Source organism: Myotis myotis, unplaced genomic scaffold (assembly GCF_014108235.1).
Source record: "Myotis myotis isolate mMyoMyo1 unplaced genomic scaffold, mMyoMyo1.p scaffold_m19_p_9, whole genome shotgun sequence".
Taxonomy (NCBI): Eukaryota; Metazoa; Chordata; class Mammalia; order Chiroptera; family Vespertilionidae; genus Myotis; species Myotis myotis.
In genome coordinates, this window is record NW_023416401.1 from 62,215,020 (window position 1) to 62,229,694 (window position 14,675).

The following is a 14,675-nucleotide window of genomic DNA, read 5'->3' on the forward strand; positions in this document are numbered from 1 at the left end:
CTGTTAGGAAGCAGGCTGCAAGCTGGAGCAGCCTGAGGCAGTGTGGCAATATCAACCTGGCAAACACCCATGCCCTTTGACCCCTCCCTCTTGGGCGGGTCTATCTATAGGTTCAATTCCATATGTTGGACATGGCAGCATTGTTTGTCTCAGAAAACATTTGGGAACAACCTAGATGTTCATTGACAGGCGACTAAGTAATAAATCCCGGTACAGTTACACACTGGGACACTATGTAAAAGAATGAAGAAGCGCCTCACGTACTGAGCTACACTGCTCGCTAAGTGACACTGTTAGGTGAAAGGGTGCAAGGTGCAGCATCTTTTAGAATTCTTCTAAACCATTTGTGTAAAAAGAAGATGTATGGACCTTGCTTGTGCATGTGTGAAATCTCTATTGCCTTTGGTTGTCCCTGGGGAGGGGACAAGAGTGGGAGGGAGACTTGCACCCATTTAAAATGTTGAACCATGGGAGCATATTTCATTCTAAAATATATTTCTTTAAAATTTTAAAAATAATATATTTGATTGAATGCATTTAATAAATGGGGAGAAGGGATTTATCTTTCTTACAGAAGAATTTCAATTAATAGACACAGAAAGATTGAGAGAAATAAGAAATTGCATGCCACAGTAATAATTGTTGCACGAAAGATAAGGAAAGGCAAGGAGACAAGGCTGAAGGGCATCTAGGAATTGTCTGTAGTGTCTTAGTAACTCTTCTATAAATCTAAAATTATTTCCCCCATAAAGTTAAAAATAATACAGTTGTTCTGGCCAAGATGGAGTAATAGGAATCAGGCTTATTCTCCCACTTGAAAGAACCAAAGAATGGGCCAGGAAATAAATGAATGAGAATAAATTTTCCTCATTTCTACAGTTGTTCCAGTCAACTTCCCTGAGTTTCCAGGCCGTGGAACAGATTTCAATACTTTCTTAATAAATGATGAAACAAGTAGACAGAGAATCAGTAAGGTTAGGGAAGATTTGAACAACACTATCACCCAACTTGACCTAATTGACATATATAAGGCGCCCCACCCAACAAGGGCAGAATACACAAGACCTTGGGCCTTGGTGGCCCCTGGAGACCCAGGGGCACATGGGGGGACTAAATAGACACAGAGCTTCTAGCTGCCTCAGGGCACCCTCTGGTGTCCTTCAAAACGATGGCAGCTCAGCAGTTTGACACCTTCTTCGACCTCAGAGGGAAGTTCTTTTCCCTCTATCCTGCATTCCCTCCCTTCTCTGAGGTGGGGAGGGAGGCACCTTCTGCTCCATTTTTATGCCAGAGCCTGGGCACCCAACCCCACACTCCCCAGAGGCTGCCCCTTGCTCCTGCTAAGTCTTGCATTCCCTCCCTCCTCCCTACTGACCAGCCTCAGAGGAGCTCCTCCACCTCACCCCCAACTGGACCAAAGAAGGAATGATATGGAGCATTGCCTGGCCTCTGGGGACGCTGTGCCTGGGCAGGGAGCTGAGGTGCCCCAAGGTGAGAAAGAGAAACGTGGGGATATTCATATGGGGCAGGTGTTAGTGAGATGGAGAGAGAGAGAGAGAGAGAGAGAGAGAGAGAGAGAGAGAGAGAGAGAGAGAGAGAACACTAAGAAGGAGATGCAACATTCACACCCTAAAGTCTTCATCTCAAATCTTATGCAGAGATCAGGCCGAGAGTGAGGCGGTCTGCCGGGTTCAAGCCACTGTGTGAGCCTGGGCAATTTTTAACCTCTCTGAGCCTCCGTTTCTTTTTCTCTAAAATAGGGCCAAAAAGATGCCAATCTCTTGGAATTGTTTGAAGATCCAACGAGCTTAGCACAGTGCCTGGCACATAGAAGAGCCCTATAAATGCCAGCCATTGTTATGAAGGAGAAGTCTGAGGGTCAGGACTAGCAGGCAATGCACAGGTTATAATTGGGGATGACTCAGACATGGCCCTGGCCTCCCGGGACTCCCAGTCTAGTGGAAAGGACAGTCCAGCAGAGAGGCAATGGAGAGCTAATAGGGTGAGAGCACCCTATCAGAAGGCAAATCATCTATCACAGAGGACAGACGCAGAGGTATAGCACTTGTCAGTACTTCACACAACTCATTCTGTTAGTCATCAGACCACCATAAAGTGATTAACATTATCTCCAAGGCACAGAATAGGAAATTGAGCACAGAATGTTTAAGCATCTTGTCAAAGGTTATGCAGGTGAGATTTGAACTCAAACAATCCGGGTTCAGAATGCCCCAAACCCCTGGCATCCATCCATACAGAGGTGACACCATCCTCACAGATTCTACCAACTAACCAACCTGATAAGGGATGGGGGTCGTACTCATTACCCCTCACACAGGTTCACAGAGACACAGGCAAGCATATGCATGTCTACCTAGATAAACACCAAATCCTGCCCATGACAAGAGCTCAGGAAATCCTCCGGAAAACCACTCTACTAGTGTGCATTTTGGGCAAAAAATGATCAGCCCAAATGACCTCATAGACACGTGCATCCATATGCAAATTGGCGGGCCTTATACAAGCCCTTGGATAAGCATGTTACATGCATAGGTGTGCACCCATATACATTCACATGCACACCAACAGGCGTGTACATTATGATGATATATGACTGTAGACATACTGGTAACTGAGTACTTGGACTTACCCTGCTATTGGTTATCTTTTTCAGCAGCTACATCTATTGAGCATCTACTATGTGCAAATAAGTAAAGATAAGGCTCAGAGAAGTGAAGTGGCTTTCCAAAGCTCACACAGCTGGTAAATGGCTGGGCTTCAAACCCTGGCCCAGCGACATGTGGCAGTGCAGCCTGGCTCCATTGCTGTGCAGTTGTGTTCCTGAATGAACAGATGTGCCACGGTTGGATTCCCACATTGACACTGACATCCCCTGTAACCTTGGACATATCACATCCTCTCCCAGGCCACATCCTCACATATCTGTGCACAGGTGTGCTCCGTGGGTGTGTGGTGATGCAACCAGGGACTCTGGCCTCCCTCCAAGTCAGCCTGGGTTAGTGTCACCGAGGGCTGTGAACTTCCTGCCCCAGCCCTGCCAAACCCCAGAGCAGATGACTCAAAGCCAAGCCCTGGGCACCAGGCCATCAGGAGCCTGGTGATGGAAGAACTCATAGGATTTCATAAGTATCTGGCCCAGGACATGTGGGCAGAGCAGGAAGAAGGAGGGAGGGAAACAGGATGTCCACTGGGGTGTGCACTTGGCAGGAGCCAGGAACCAGGTTTGGCAGGGCAAGAGCTGCCGAGACTTGGCATCTGATGGGGCACTCAGCCAAGGCATGCAGGGGAGAGGTGGAGAGGGAGGGAGCAGGATGGATCGTAGCATCGCCTGGTGCTGATCCTGGAGGCCCTCAGTGAGCGAGAGAATGAGTGGAGGAAGAGTGATAGAGTAATGATGGATAGAGGGGGCATGGGTTTATCTTCTCCACAAATCTGGAGTGCCTGCTCTCAGCTCGCCCTGGGCTGGGCTCTGTGGCAGCTTGGTGAGCAGGGTGGACACAGCCCTGCCTTTGCAAAACTGAGAGTTCAAGTGATGCCATCAGGCCAGGTGCAACGTGACTCAGCCAGTGAGCAATCATCAGCATGTCTGGGGGAACAAGTGTGTGCAAGAGGTGTGTGTGTGTGTGTGTGTGTGTGTGTGTGTGTGTGCATATGTGCCCGAACAGCCTGGTGTCTGCCCGAACAGCCTGTGTGTCCCCCCGTGAGCACACTCACAACCTCCTGCTTCCCTGTCCCAGGCCTCTACCGCCCCAGTCCTGCCCTATGTCAAAGCTGCTTTTTCCACCACAGGACAAAGGCCTCCTTGGCCCAGAACTTGGACCTCAGCAGAGGTACAGAGAGGCCCAGTGGCTTTACCCCCAGTGGAACAACCTCCCTGCAGACACAGCCCTGGACCCCTCCACATGGACTTCTCCACATGAGCCCCAGACCTGTGAGGAAAGGTGCAGCCCATGGCCACCTCCCTTGTGCCCAGGTGTGTGGGGCCCAGGTACGTGCTGCGCATGCCAAGCAGCCAAAGTGCCCTAGGGAGGTCCAGACAGATGTGCAAATGACACCGTGGCCACTGAGTCCTCCCTCTGGGCACAGGTACCCTACGTGCTTTGGAGACGCACTGACCAGCTGGGTGACCGTAGGCATCTCAGCCTCTCTGAGCCCCAATCTCTAACCTACAAAATGAGTGATAATAGCCACTTCAGTCTTGTTGTGAGAATAACTCAATGCATCGCGATCTCCAGGCATCATGATTGTTTTCCCAGGGGCCTCGTCTTCCCGGCTACCTGGTCTATTCCTCAACAACCCACTGGGCTTCACGACCCTGTGTCTCTCCCCGCACTTCTCCGCACAGCACGCACATAAGCACTTGCTGTAAGAACTGCTGAGCGAAGTTGTTCCTCTTCAACAGTGATAGCCACTAGCCCTTATGTCATAATAATCAGCAGCAATTTTGAGCTTTATTACATGTCAAGCATTGTGCCGAGCACTTTTCATTCATTCATTCATTCATTCATTCATCCATTCATTCAACAATTAATTGAACACTTAGAGGTGCCAGGCTCTTTGCTAGACACAGGGATACAGCAGGCTTGTATACAGCAGGGTTCTTACTTCCTAGCCAGGGCAAGAGGGACAGACAATAGCCATTTAGTACATAAATGAGATCATTTCAAACTTTGAAAAGTGCTGTGAATAAAACAAGACAGTTATGGATTCGAGGCAGGCTGCAGGAGCCTGGGTGGGAGCATGACCCTTCAGGGAGGGTCTCTCGGAGGAGGTGCATTTGACCTGAGACCTGAAAGAAGAGGAGGGGGAGCCTGGGAAGATGGAGGGAAAATTCCAGGCAAATGGAACAGCAAGGGCCATGGCGCAGGGGCAGGAAGGATTTGTTTTGTTCAAGCTCTAGAAAGAAGGGAGCGTGGCTGGAAGGATGGGTGAGGGACTGTGGAAGGCGATGACTCAGTGAGGCTGGCAGGAGTCAGCTCCTTGATTATCATTCCAAATTTTTTTTTTTCAATCCTCACCTGAGGATAGGGTTTTTTTCCATTGCTTCTTAGAGAGAGTGGGAGAGAGGGAGGGAGGGAGGAGAGAGAGAAACATCAGTGTGAGAGAGGCAACATTGATTGGTTGCTTCCCGAACACAAGGCCCCAGAGACCCCACTGGGGCTGGGGATGAGCCTGCAACCCAGGTACTTCATACGGGTCCTTGACCGGGAATCAAACCTGAGACCTTTCGGTGTGTGGGCTGACGCTCTGACCACTTGGCAACACTGGCCAGGGCTATCATTCCAACTTTATAGGCAAGAGAACTGATGCTCATTGAGGGTGAGTGACTGGCCCAATGCCACACCACTGATTAGAGGCTAAGCAGGGGTTCAAGTCCAGCTTGCAATGCCAGAACCAGGTGTGTGCTTTTTCTTTACTCGAGGCTGCCACAGAGACACACACCTGTGCAATACACACCAATATATGCACATCAGCTCTGCACACACACACTCTGCACACTGCCCCATGATGAGGGGGTGCGGACTTGACCGTCACTGAGTGCCAGACTAGCAGAGACAACGTAAGATTCTAACGTTTTCCCTGGTGTCTTAAGAGGCCACGTTGGAGGGCTGGATGTCCCCTCAGCTCAGCCTTCCAGAAGCTCTGGGCCAAGGGAACCTGAAATGGCAGGAAGGGGGAGATGGCTTCCATGGAGGGGTGTGGTGGGGGGGTAGGGGAGTGAGGGACTGGGGGGTGGGATCTGGAGTGGCCCATGGGGCTGCAGACTTCGGGGGAGATGACAGCCCAGAGGCACATCTGGGAGGAGAGGGCAAGCCAAGGACAGAGGCGCTGAGCACAGCCCCTGCCAGGCAACCACCTGGCCTCCTCTTCCCTCTGCTGAGTCACCTCCCAAGACGGGCCTCGCTGCCCCCCACAGCGGCCTGGGGCCACTGACCTTGAGAAGTTCCTCTTCCTGCTCTGCCTTAGCAGCTGTAAAACGGGAGAAGATTCATGTCAGAACAAGGGAAACGAATAAAAGCCGTGTGAAGACACTTTTGTTTTCCCCAATCGGGTCGGTGAAGCTCAAACCCCTCCACAGCACAGGCTCCGGCCGAGGGTGGCGCTCACGCTCTGCCCGCAGGAGGCGGTTTGGCTCCGTCTGGATCGGGGAGTCATTCAGCAACTTCCATCGAAAGTGAAAATGCACAGACTTTTGACTTAGTAATTCTGCTTCTAGGAAATCAGCCCAGAAATTCTAGTCTACTCCCTGTGTCTGAACACTGCAGCGCTGTTCCATTGTTTGTGATAACAAAAGACTGGAAATAACGAGCTGTTCATTGACAAGGGATGGTTTCAATAAACCAGTACATCCCTACAACGGAATACTACAAAGCTACACAGAGTCAGGAAGGTCTTTCTGAACCGAAGGTCTTTCTTTCTGAAGCAGGAAGGTCTTGTCTTCCCTAAGACAAACTGTGAAATAGAGAGAGAAAAGCTATCTGGAGGACTGTGTATGCTCTTATCTGTGTACACAGGGAAAGTAAACAGTCACAGCTTAATGTCCTGAGGACAACACAAGATAATCGGTTACCCCCAGAAAGAGAACTAGGGGGCTAGGGACAGGAATGGGAGGAGACCTTTCTAGTTCTATATCTTGTACCTTTGGAATTTTGAGCCAAAATATAAATAAGTAAAAATATTTTAGAACTTGTCCTCTGGAAAGTACCACATGTCCACACATTCCCTGTCCCCAGCTAAATTCTGTCCCCTGGGACAGAACGTCCTGGAAGAGGAAAACCTGCCTGCCCTTCTCTGGTTAGCACTAGCTGGGACTCTGTAGGAGTTCAGGACAGACCTCTTAGCTTACCGATGAGGAGTGGATGGTCAGGTAGATGCATGGTGAATGGTGGGCAGACAGACAGATGGCGGATGAATGGATTCATGAATGAATGGCTGACGGATGGATCTTAAGACTACAGCCTTCCTTTGATCCTACAGCCCTGCCCACAGCTACCACCCATTTATTTTGCTCCCCTTTGCAGCAAAGCCTTTGCAAAATTGTCTGTACTCACTGCCTTTAATTCTTCTCTCTTAAATTCATTCCAGTCACCCTTCTACCTGCCCCCCCCCCCCCGGAAACTGTTCTTGTTAAGGTCACCCTGTTTCTAAATCCAATGCTCAACTTGCAGTCTTCATCTTCCAAATTGATTAACACCTTTGACCATCCCCTGCCCCCTAATGCACCTTCTCTCTTCACTTGGCATCCAGGCCTTCCTACTCTCCTGGCTGTTCTCCTACCTCAACTTTGTTTCTCCCAACCCTTCCTGCTAGAGTGGTCCCGGACTCAGTCCCTGGTGCTCTCCAGTTCATATCTTCAGCCCAGACCTCTCCCCTGAACTCCAGCACATACATCCACTGCCTACCCAGCGCCTCCCCTAGCATGTCTAAGGGACACTGCAAACTCAAAACTCCCAAAGCTGAGCCCCTGGTCTTCCCCCAAACACCTTGCTCATCTCATTTGATGGTAGCTGCACGCTTGCCGTTGTTCAGGCCAAGACACCTTGGAGGTGTCCTCGACGCCTCCCATTTCCTCACCCTCCATAGCTGAAGCATCAGCAATCCTGTTACGTCCACCGTTTAGCTATACCCGGAATCCAACCACACCTGCACCGCCGCTGCCCTGCTCTAAGCCACTGGATTTTTCTCGAAAGTATTGCAACCTCTGCTCCCTTCTTCCCAGAGTCCTTTCAAAGGCCTCCTAAGCTCCAGATGGTCTGAACCCGCCCTGACCCCCCTGCCCTCATCTACTACCATCTCCCCTGACTTGCTCCACTCCAGCCACACTGACCTCCTTGGCCAGCACACCAGTCAAGCTTCCCCTTGGCCTCTGCATACGCCATTGCCCCTGCCTGACGTTCTGCCCTCCAGGGAGCCCATGGTATCCACTGGAACTCACTAGAGCCACTGCCTGCTTCCACCCTCCGCGCCGGATCCTCTTTACCCACTCTTCTTCTCTTTTTGCTTATCACCCTCCAACATGCCCTATCGTTTAAGTATTTATTATGTTTTTTCTTGCATATTTTCTATTTACTGGGGGTGGGGGGTAAGGCCCATTTTTGTTTGTTATTTTCACTGCAGTATCTCCAGCCTTTAGAACAGTGCCTGGGAAGTAAGAGGTGCCCATTAAATATTTGTTGAACGGATGAGTGAAATATAAATGGGTTGACTGATGCTGAAAAGATATATAGGTAGCTCCAGAATGGAGAGATAGTCGGAGAACGTTGAATGGATAGATGGTGGGAAATGGGTTATGGGTGAATGATAAATGGATGGATGAGGGATGAATAAATAGGTGGAGGGATTGAATCCATTCAGCTAATATTTACTGAGCACTTACCATGCCCAAGACTATACTAGGCACTGGAGATATACTGATGAGCCAAACCAGCAGGTGCCTACCCTAAGGGAGTTTACAATTTAGTGGGGGATAGATATATATACATAGTAATTTCATATTATTAATATATAAAAATTACATGTCATTAAATACATATATAATTCCTAATTACCATATATGCTATGAAGGAAAAGGACAATATCCTCTGAGAGACAATCATATGGATGAGTGACGGAAAATGTGCAATAAATGGGTAGATGGGGGTGGATAGAATTTGGGCTGGATTGCTTTGCCTTAATGGTCTTACTGGCCACATGCAGCCCTCCCCGGCCACGTCCAGATCAATTTGCAGATCCGGGCCCTCCCCAAACCCCGCCTGCAGCTTGGACCTCAGAGAGTCTGGCCTCCCTCCGTGTCCTGACTCAGCACGGCCCTGACTCCACACCCAGCTCCCTGCTGAGTCACAGTGTGGGGTTGGCCAGAGGACAGCTCCATGGGGCCTCCAGTTCCACCCAGTCCCTGAGCTACCCTCAGCCTGGGAGTGGGGAAAGGGCCCGAAGGGAGACCAGCAGGTGCCAAGCTCTGGGTGCCTGTGCCTGAGCACAGCTCTCCTGATTCTCCAGAGAGTGTCTGACCAGGCCTGAGGCTGGAGTTGGGGTTTATCTGGGGACTGGGGTCCAGGTTCATGAATTAGAGCAGCAATTTTCAATCCTTTTCATCTCATGGTACATAGAAACTAATTACTGAAATTCCGCTGCACACCAAAATATATATTTTGTTGCCAAGCTGATAAAAAAAAAAGGTATAATTTTGTTTCATTCACACCAGACAGCTATTGTTGTGTTGGCTATTGTAATTTTTTATTTGACAATCTAAAGCAGGGGTCCTCATACTACGGCCCGCAGGCCACATGCAAATACAAATATTGTATTTGTTCCCGTTTTGTTTTTTTATTTCAAAATAAGATATGTGCAGTGTGCATAGGAATTTGTTCATAGTTTTTTTTTAAAACTATAGTCCGGCCCTCCAACGGTCTGAGGGATAGTGAACTGGCCCCCTGTTTAAAAAGTTTGAGGACCCCTGATCTAAAGGAAAAGAGGGCAGTGCCCCTGACTAAATAAATAGTCAGGCATTGCATGTTTTAAACATTCTTGAAGTGCAGTACACCAGTTGAAAATCACTGAATTAGAGCTAAATGTCTGCAGGATTATAACTCAGGAGCTGGAACTGGACTTACGTCAGGGGTCAGCCTGGGAAAAGGAGTGTGCCCAGTCCGTGACCAAGTCAGCACCCAGTTTGGGCACAGGGTCAGGCTTTAGCCATGGCTAGGGGCCGTGCTCAGGGCTCAGTGGCCAGGCTATGTCCAAGGTTTCAAGTCAGAGACCAGTTGGAGTCCAAAGTGAGGGAATAGGCTCAGTCAGTGTCCAGGGCACCGGCCTAGTGTCCTCTTTCCCCGGGGCAGACTGAGCTGGTGGCTTGGCTCTGGATTCCTGGAGCAGCACCTTGCAGCCTAAAGTTCCATCCCCCAAGGAGATGAGCAGCACCTGCCCCAGACCCTCCCCTTCATCTCCTGCCCTCCCCAGCCACTCCCTGAGGACCAGGCCTGGGTTGGTGCTCCCTACAAGGCCTAACAGTCCTCACTCTGGCACCTCAGGGGACGAGGGTGGGGGTAAGAGCTATGGGGCGCCTTGCGCAAGGTTTCTGATGCAACTGGCTGCTGGCTGAACACCTCGACACCCTCCTCCTAGTCCCTACCCGACCGGCAGTCTTTTCTCAGAAAGGGAAGGGCTGAGCTTTGGCCTGGATTGAATATACATAATCCTTTTCCTTCCCTAGCCTGGAAGGCTTCAGGACCTCCAGGAGGCAGGCCCGCAAGCAGGAAGGGATCGGATGACAGCAATTCATCAGCAAAGCGAGTATTGGGAGGGGCTGGATCAGCGGCTCCCTCCTCCTCCCTGCTGGGAGGTAACAAGAGCAGCAGGACCCCTAGAAGTGTGGAGAGCCCCACCCCTGACACACACAGCAGCAATGGTGTGGCTGAGGCCAGGCAGGGCCTAGTGGCTGCCCAAGGTCACCCCCCTGTCAGGACAAGGTCAGACCAGAAGCCAGCTTTCCTCCCTTGTGCCGTTTCTAGCTCCTCCCACCACAGGTTAGGGAGAGGACCTCTCACTCTGGAGGAGGGCATGGGACCCCCCAGAAACTTTCAGTGGATCTCATGGAGGCTCCTGAAATAACAGACTGACATGGGCTTTGGGACTACCGGGACCTGGTTCAGATCCTCATGGCTTTCTGTGTGATCTCGGCCGGGTACTTCTCCCTTGACAACTGTTTTTTTCACTTGTAAAAAGGCATCAATTCATCCTTGGTTCCTAGGGTTGTGGTCAGGATTACATGAGAGAGCAGATGAAGGCCACCGCCCAGGCCCGCCTCAGGGGCGCTGCTCAGGAAATGTGTCCCTACTTCTCCTGTCACCCTCAGCTTTCAAGGGGGGTAGGTTTGGGCAGCTGGGGGAGAGGTGGCAGCCTGGGCTCCGTGGAAATGAGATAAGTCATTTATCATCAAGTACCTGGAACTTTTCTAAGCACGTTGCCTGCATTAACTCATTTAACTTCCATTTAATCCAATAGCAGTTACCAATAACAATGAGCAGTTCAATAACCCTATCAGGAGGATGCCATTATTGACTCCGTGTTAAAGATGTAGGCTCTGGGTCTCAGAGTAGCGGAGTGACTTGCTCAGTGTCATACACCTCGTTCAGGTCTGGGAGGTGGCATAACGCAGTGGCCAACGACTCGCCAGGCTTTGAGCCAGACCAACTGGCTTCTAATCCCACAGCCCCCCTCCCGCCTTAGAGCAGTGATGTCACCTCTCTGAGCCCCAATTTCCTCATCTTCCTCCAGGGATGAAACAGCAATTTGGTGGGGAGGTTGGAGGATGAGTGAGACGGTGTAAGGGACGCACCCACACGGGGCCATGCTCGATGCGCCGGCAGAGGAATTACACTCTTTGCAAAGAAAGGCCAGGCTTCCAGGGCAGACAGAGCAAGGTCACTCGGCAGGGCTGTGGCTACCACTGGGTTGACGCTGCCCGGGCCCTGGCCTGCCCGTCTTTCCCGGGGCCCAGCCAGAGCTTGATTCAGATGATGAAGGATTTCTACAAAGCCCCTGGGAGACCCCAGAGAAGGGGTGGTGCCCAGTCTCTTATTAAGGGCTCCCCAAGCGGAGGCTAAAGCTGCAACTCTTAAATCACCCCCCATCTTTCCCAAGTCCATTGGCCCAAATCCATATATTAGTTCTACACTGTTTTGCTTTCGATCAACTCATTTTCTAAAAATTTATTTAAAGGGGAAAGTTACTGACCTCAAATGGAAAACCACTATCATTTACCATAAAGGTGAAGTAATCATAACAGTTAAATACCAGGGAAGCAAAGCAAAATTTTAAAATTCTAGTTAAATCCCATTTCTTGCTGACAGCTCTGAGCTGAGTTCTGCTTTCACTTCCTTAGCCAGTGAAGTGTTAAAGACACAGAAGCTATTAAAGGAGATTTTCTCCCCCAGTAATTGGAGGAACCGGGAGAAAATCAAAAGGAAATACACGTATCATGATAGGATTCAATGTTATGTAATAGCATCTGGAACCCCTAAAACCATTGCTGTGCATATCATATGTTGGAAAACACTGACCTAATCCAACTCTCTCTTCCTATTTTACAGACAAGAAAACTAAGGCCCCCAAAGTAGAGATGATTTGCCCCCGATCTCACAGGGTCAGTGGCTTCAGCCAAACCTAAAATCTAACCAGAACTCTTTCCACGCGTTAGAGGGGAGAATTTATAAAGATGAAAGTTTAAGGACACCAGGCGTGGGATTTCAGGTGTGCAGCAGTCACTAGCGACACCTGAGTGGAGTGGGAGGGAGCAGGTGTGGCTCCTATCATAGCACCCCTCGGACCCCCACGCACCTTCTCTTGGAGCACAGCCCTCCAACTTCCTGTGCTCAGCACCGAGGGTCAGCGTCTGGGCTCATTCTAAGGAACTACACCCAATGGAAACGCAGCCCTCTTGGCTCAGACACCTGGGGGGAGGATGTTCTGGGCCTGGAGAGAAGCGAATCTATGAAAGCAGAACTCTCTCTGCCGAACTCTCTCTCCAGGAAAGTGCACATTTCTTTGCATTTAATTGTGTGTGTGTGTGTGTGTGTGTGTGTGTGTGTGTGTGTGTGTGTGTGTGTGTGAAGGTTTTGGTCACCATTTATTTTCTCACTTTTTAATATATTTTTATTTATTTCATAGAAGAAGGGAGAGGGAGAGAGAGATAGAAACACCAAGGATGAGAGAGAATCATTGATCGGCTGCCTCCTGCATGCTCCATTCTGAGGATCGAGCCCACAGCCCTGGTGTATGCCCTGACCGGGAATCGAACAGTGATCTCCTGGTTCATAGGTCGATGCTCAACCACGGAGCCACGTTGGCCCAACTAACGGTTACCAATTCCATGCTGATTTGTGTCCAAACTAATACGAGATACCAATTTTGAAGACATTAGTATGAAAAATTAGATTACCTTATTAACATTTTATTATCTGTTGAACGGATAATATGCTATATATTGGATTAAATAGAATATATTATTAAAATTAATTTCACCCGTTTCTTTTTATTCTTCTTTAATGCGTAACTAGAAAATTTGAAGCTACACATATGGTTCATGTTATGTTCTATTGGAAAGTGCCGATCCAGAGAATTGGGATTGGACACCCTCAACTGTGACATTGGCCTCAAACTTGGGAGCCAAGCCCAGGATGCTTCAGAGAAGATACACCTACAAGTGTGGTGGAGGCTGCTGGTTTGCAAAGATTATGAAATGCCCCTACAAGTGTGGGCTCTGGGGCCAGCAGCCCCAGCTTCAAATCCAAGCCCACCTCCACAATGAGCTGGGTGGTCTTGGGCAAATTCCTGACCTTGAATCGAGATGACAGCACCCACCTCACAGTCCTGTCATTGCCTCAGGACCTTTGCGCTTACCTTTTCCTGTCTCCCCCTCACATCTTTGCATTCGTCATCCCTTTTCTTCCTTAAGATACTCCTTTAAGCACCACCTTCCTGATGATTCCTACCGAAAGGATCTCCCCCTAGGTCATACGTGATAGAGAACAAATCTACCCAATTTTATTCCAGAAAAGACATGACACATAATCTATTTTAAATCACCTTAGTTTGTTGATTTTATGGTCTGTCTCTCCACTAGTTTATAGAATCTGTGAGGACACGGGTAGGTCAGTCTTGTCACCAATAAGTCCTCTGCATTCAGAACATGACACAGCAGGAAACAAAGCTAGGAATGTGTGAATAAACCCAGCAGAGTGCTGGCTTCATAGATGCGCTCAGCAGGCAAACAACCCCTTTCTTTCGTTGCCCCTTGAAGCTCTGGGTCCTTCCAACCTGAGCCTGAGTGTCCTGGTGTAGAAAATGAATTCATTTATCCCTCCCAGGCAGCGGAGTCTCCAGGGTTAAATGAAATCCCAGACTCCCCTGCTGTGCCCCGAGAGCTCTGAGACACAGGTGAGCTGGTCCCGGGGGTTCTGGAACCAGGGAAACAAAGGCGACTCCCTTCACCTCACATTCAGCCTCTGCCTGAGGAGTTATTTTTGATACTGGTTTATTCCACATCAAGACCCAAACAGGATTTCCCCGGAAAGGTGCTGGGTGCCCGATGCTGGGGGTGCACAGCAATGCTTCCCCTGGGCCTGCCAGGCCTGGGGTGCAAGTCCTCTTACAGCTGCCTTCTCCTCTCTGAGCCTCCACTGTGTCCACTCTTTCTATTAAGCATCTTTCTATTGAGCACCTACAATGTACCATCCACTCTTCTAAGCATTTCACATGTATTAATTTAATTCAAGCAACAATCCTGCAAAGTGAGTGCTGTGCTATTTATAAGCCCATTTCAAAGAATAGGAAATTGAAACAGACACACACACACACACACACACACACACACACACACACACGGGGGGGGGGGGAGAGAGAGAGAGAGAGAGAGAGAGAGAGAGAGAGAGAGAGAGAGAGAGAAACATGGATTGGCTGCCTCCTGCACGCCCCCTAGGGGCGATAGAGCGTGCAACCAAGGCCTGTGCCCTGATTGGGAATCTAACTGGTAATCTTAAAATGCACGGGGCCACGCCCAGCCAACCAATGGAGCCACAGCTCCCAAGGCTGCAGCAGGGTTTTAAAGCGCTTTCCGGATGCAGCACAGTGGGTCTGGGCAGAGGTGAGGCGCA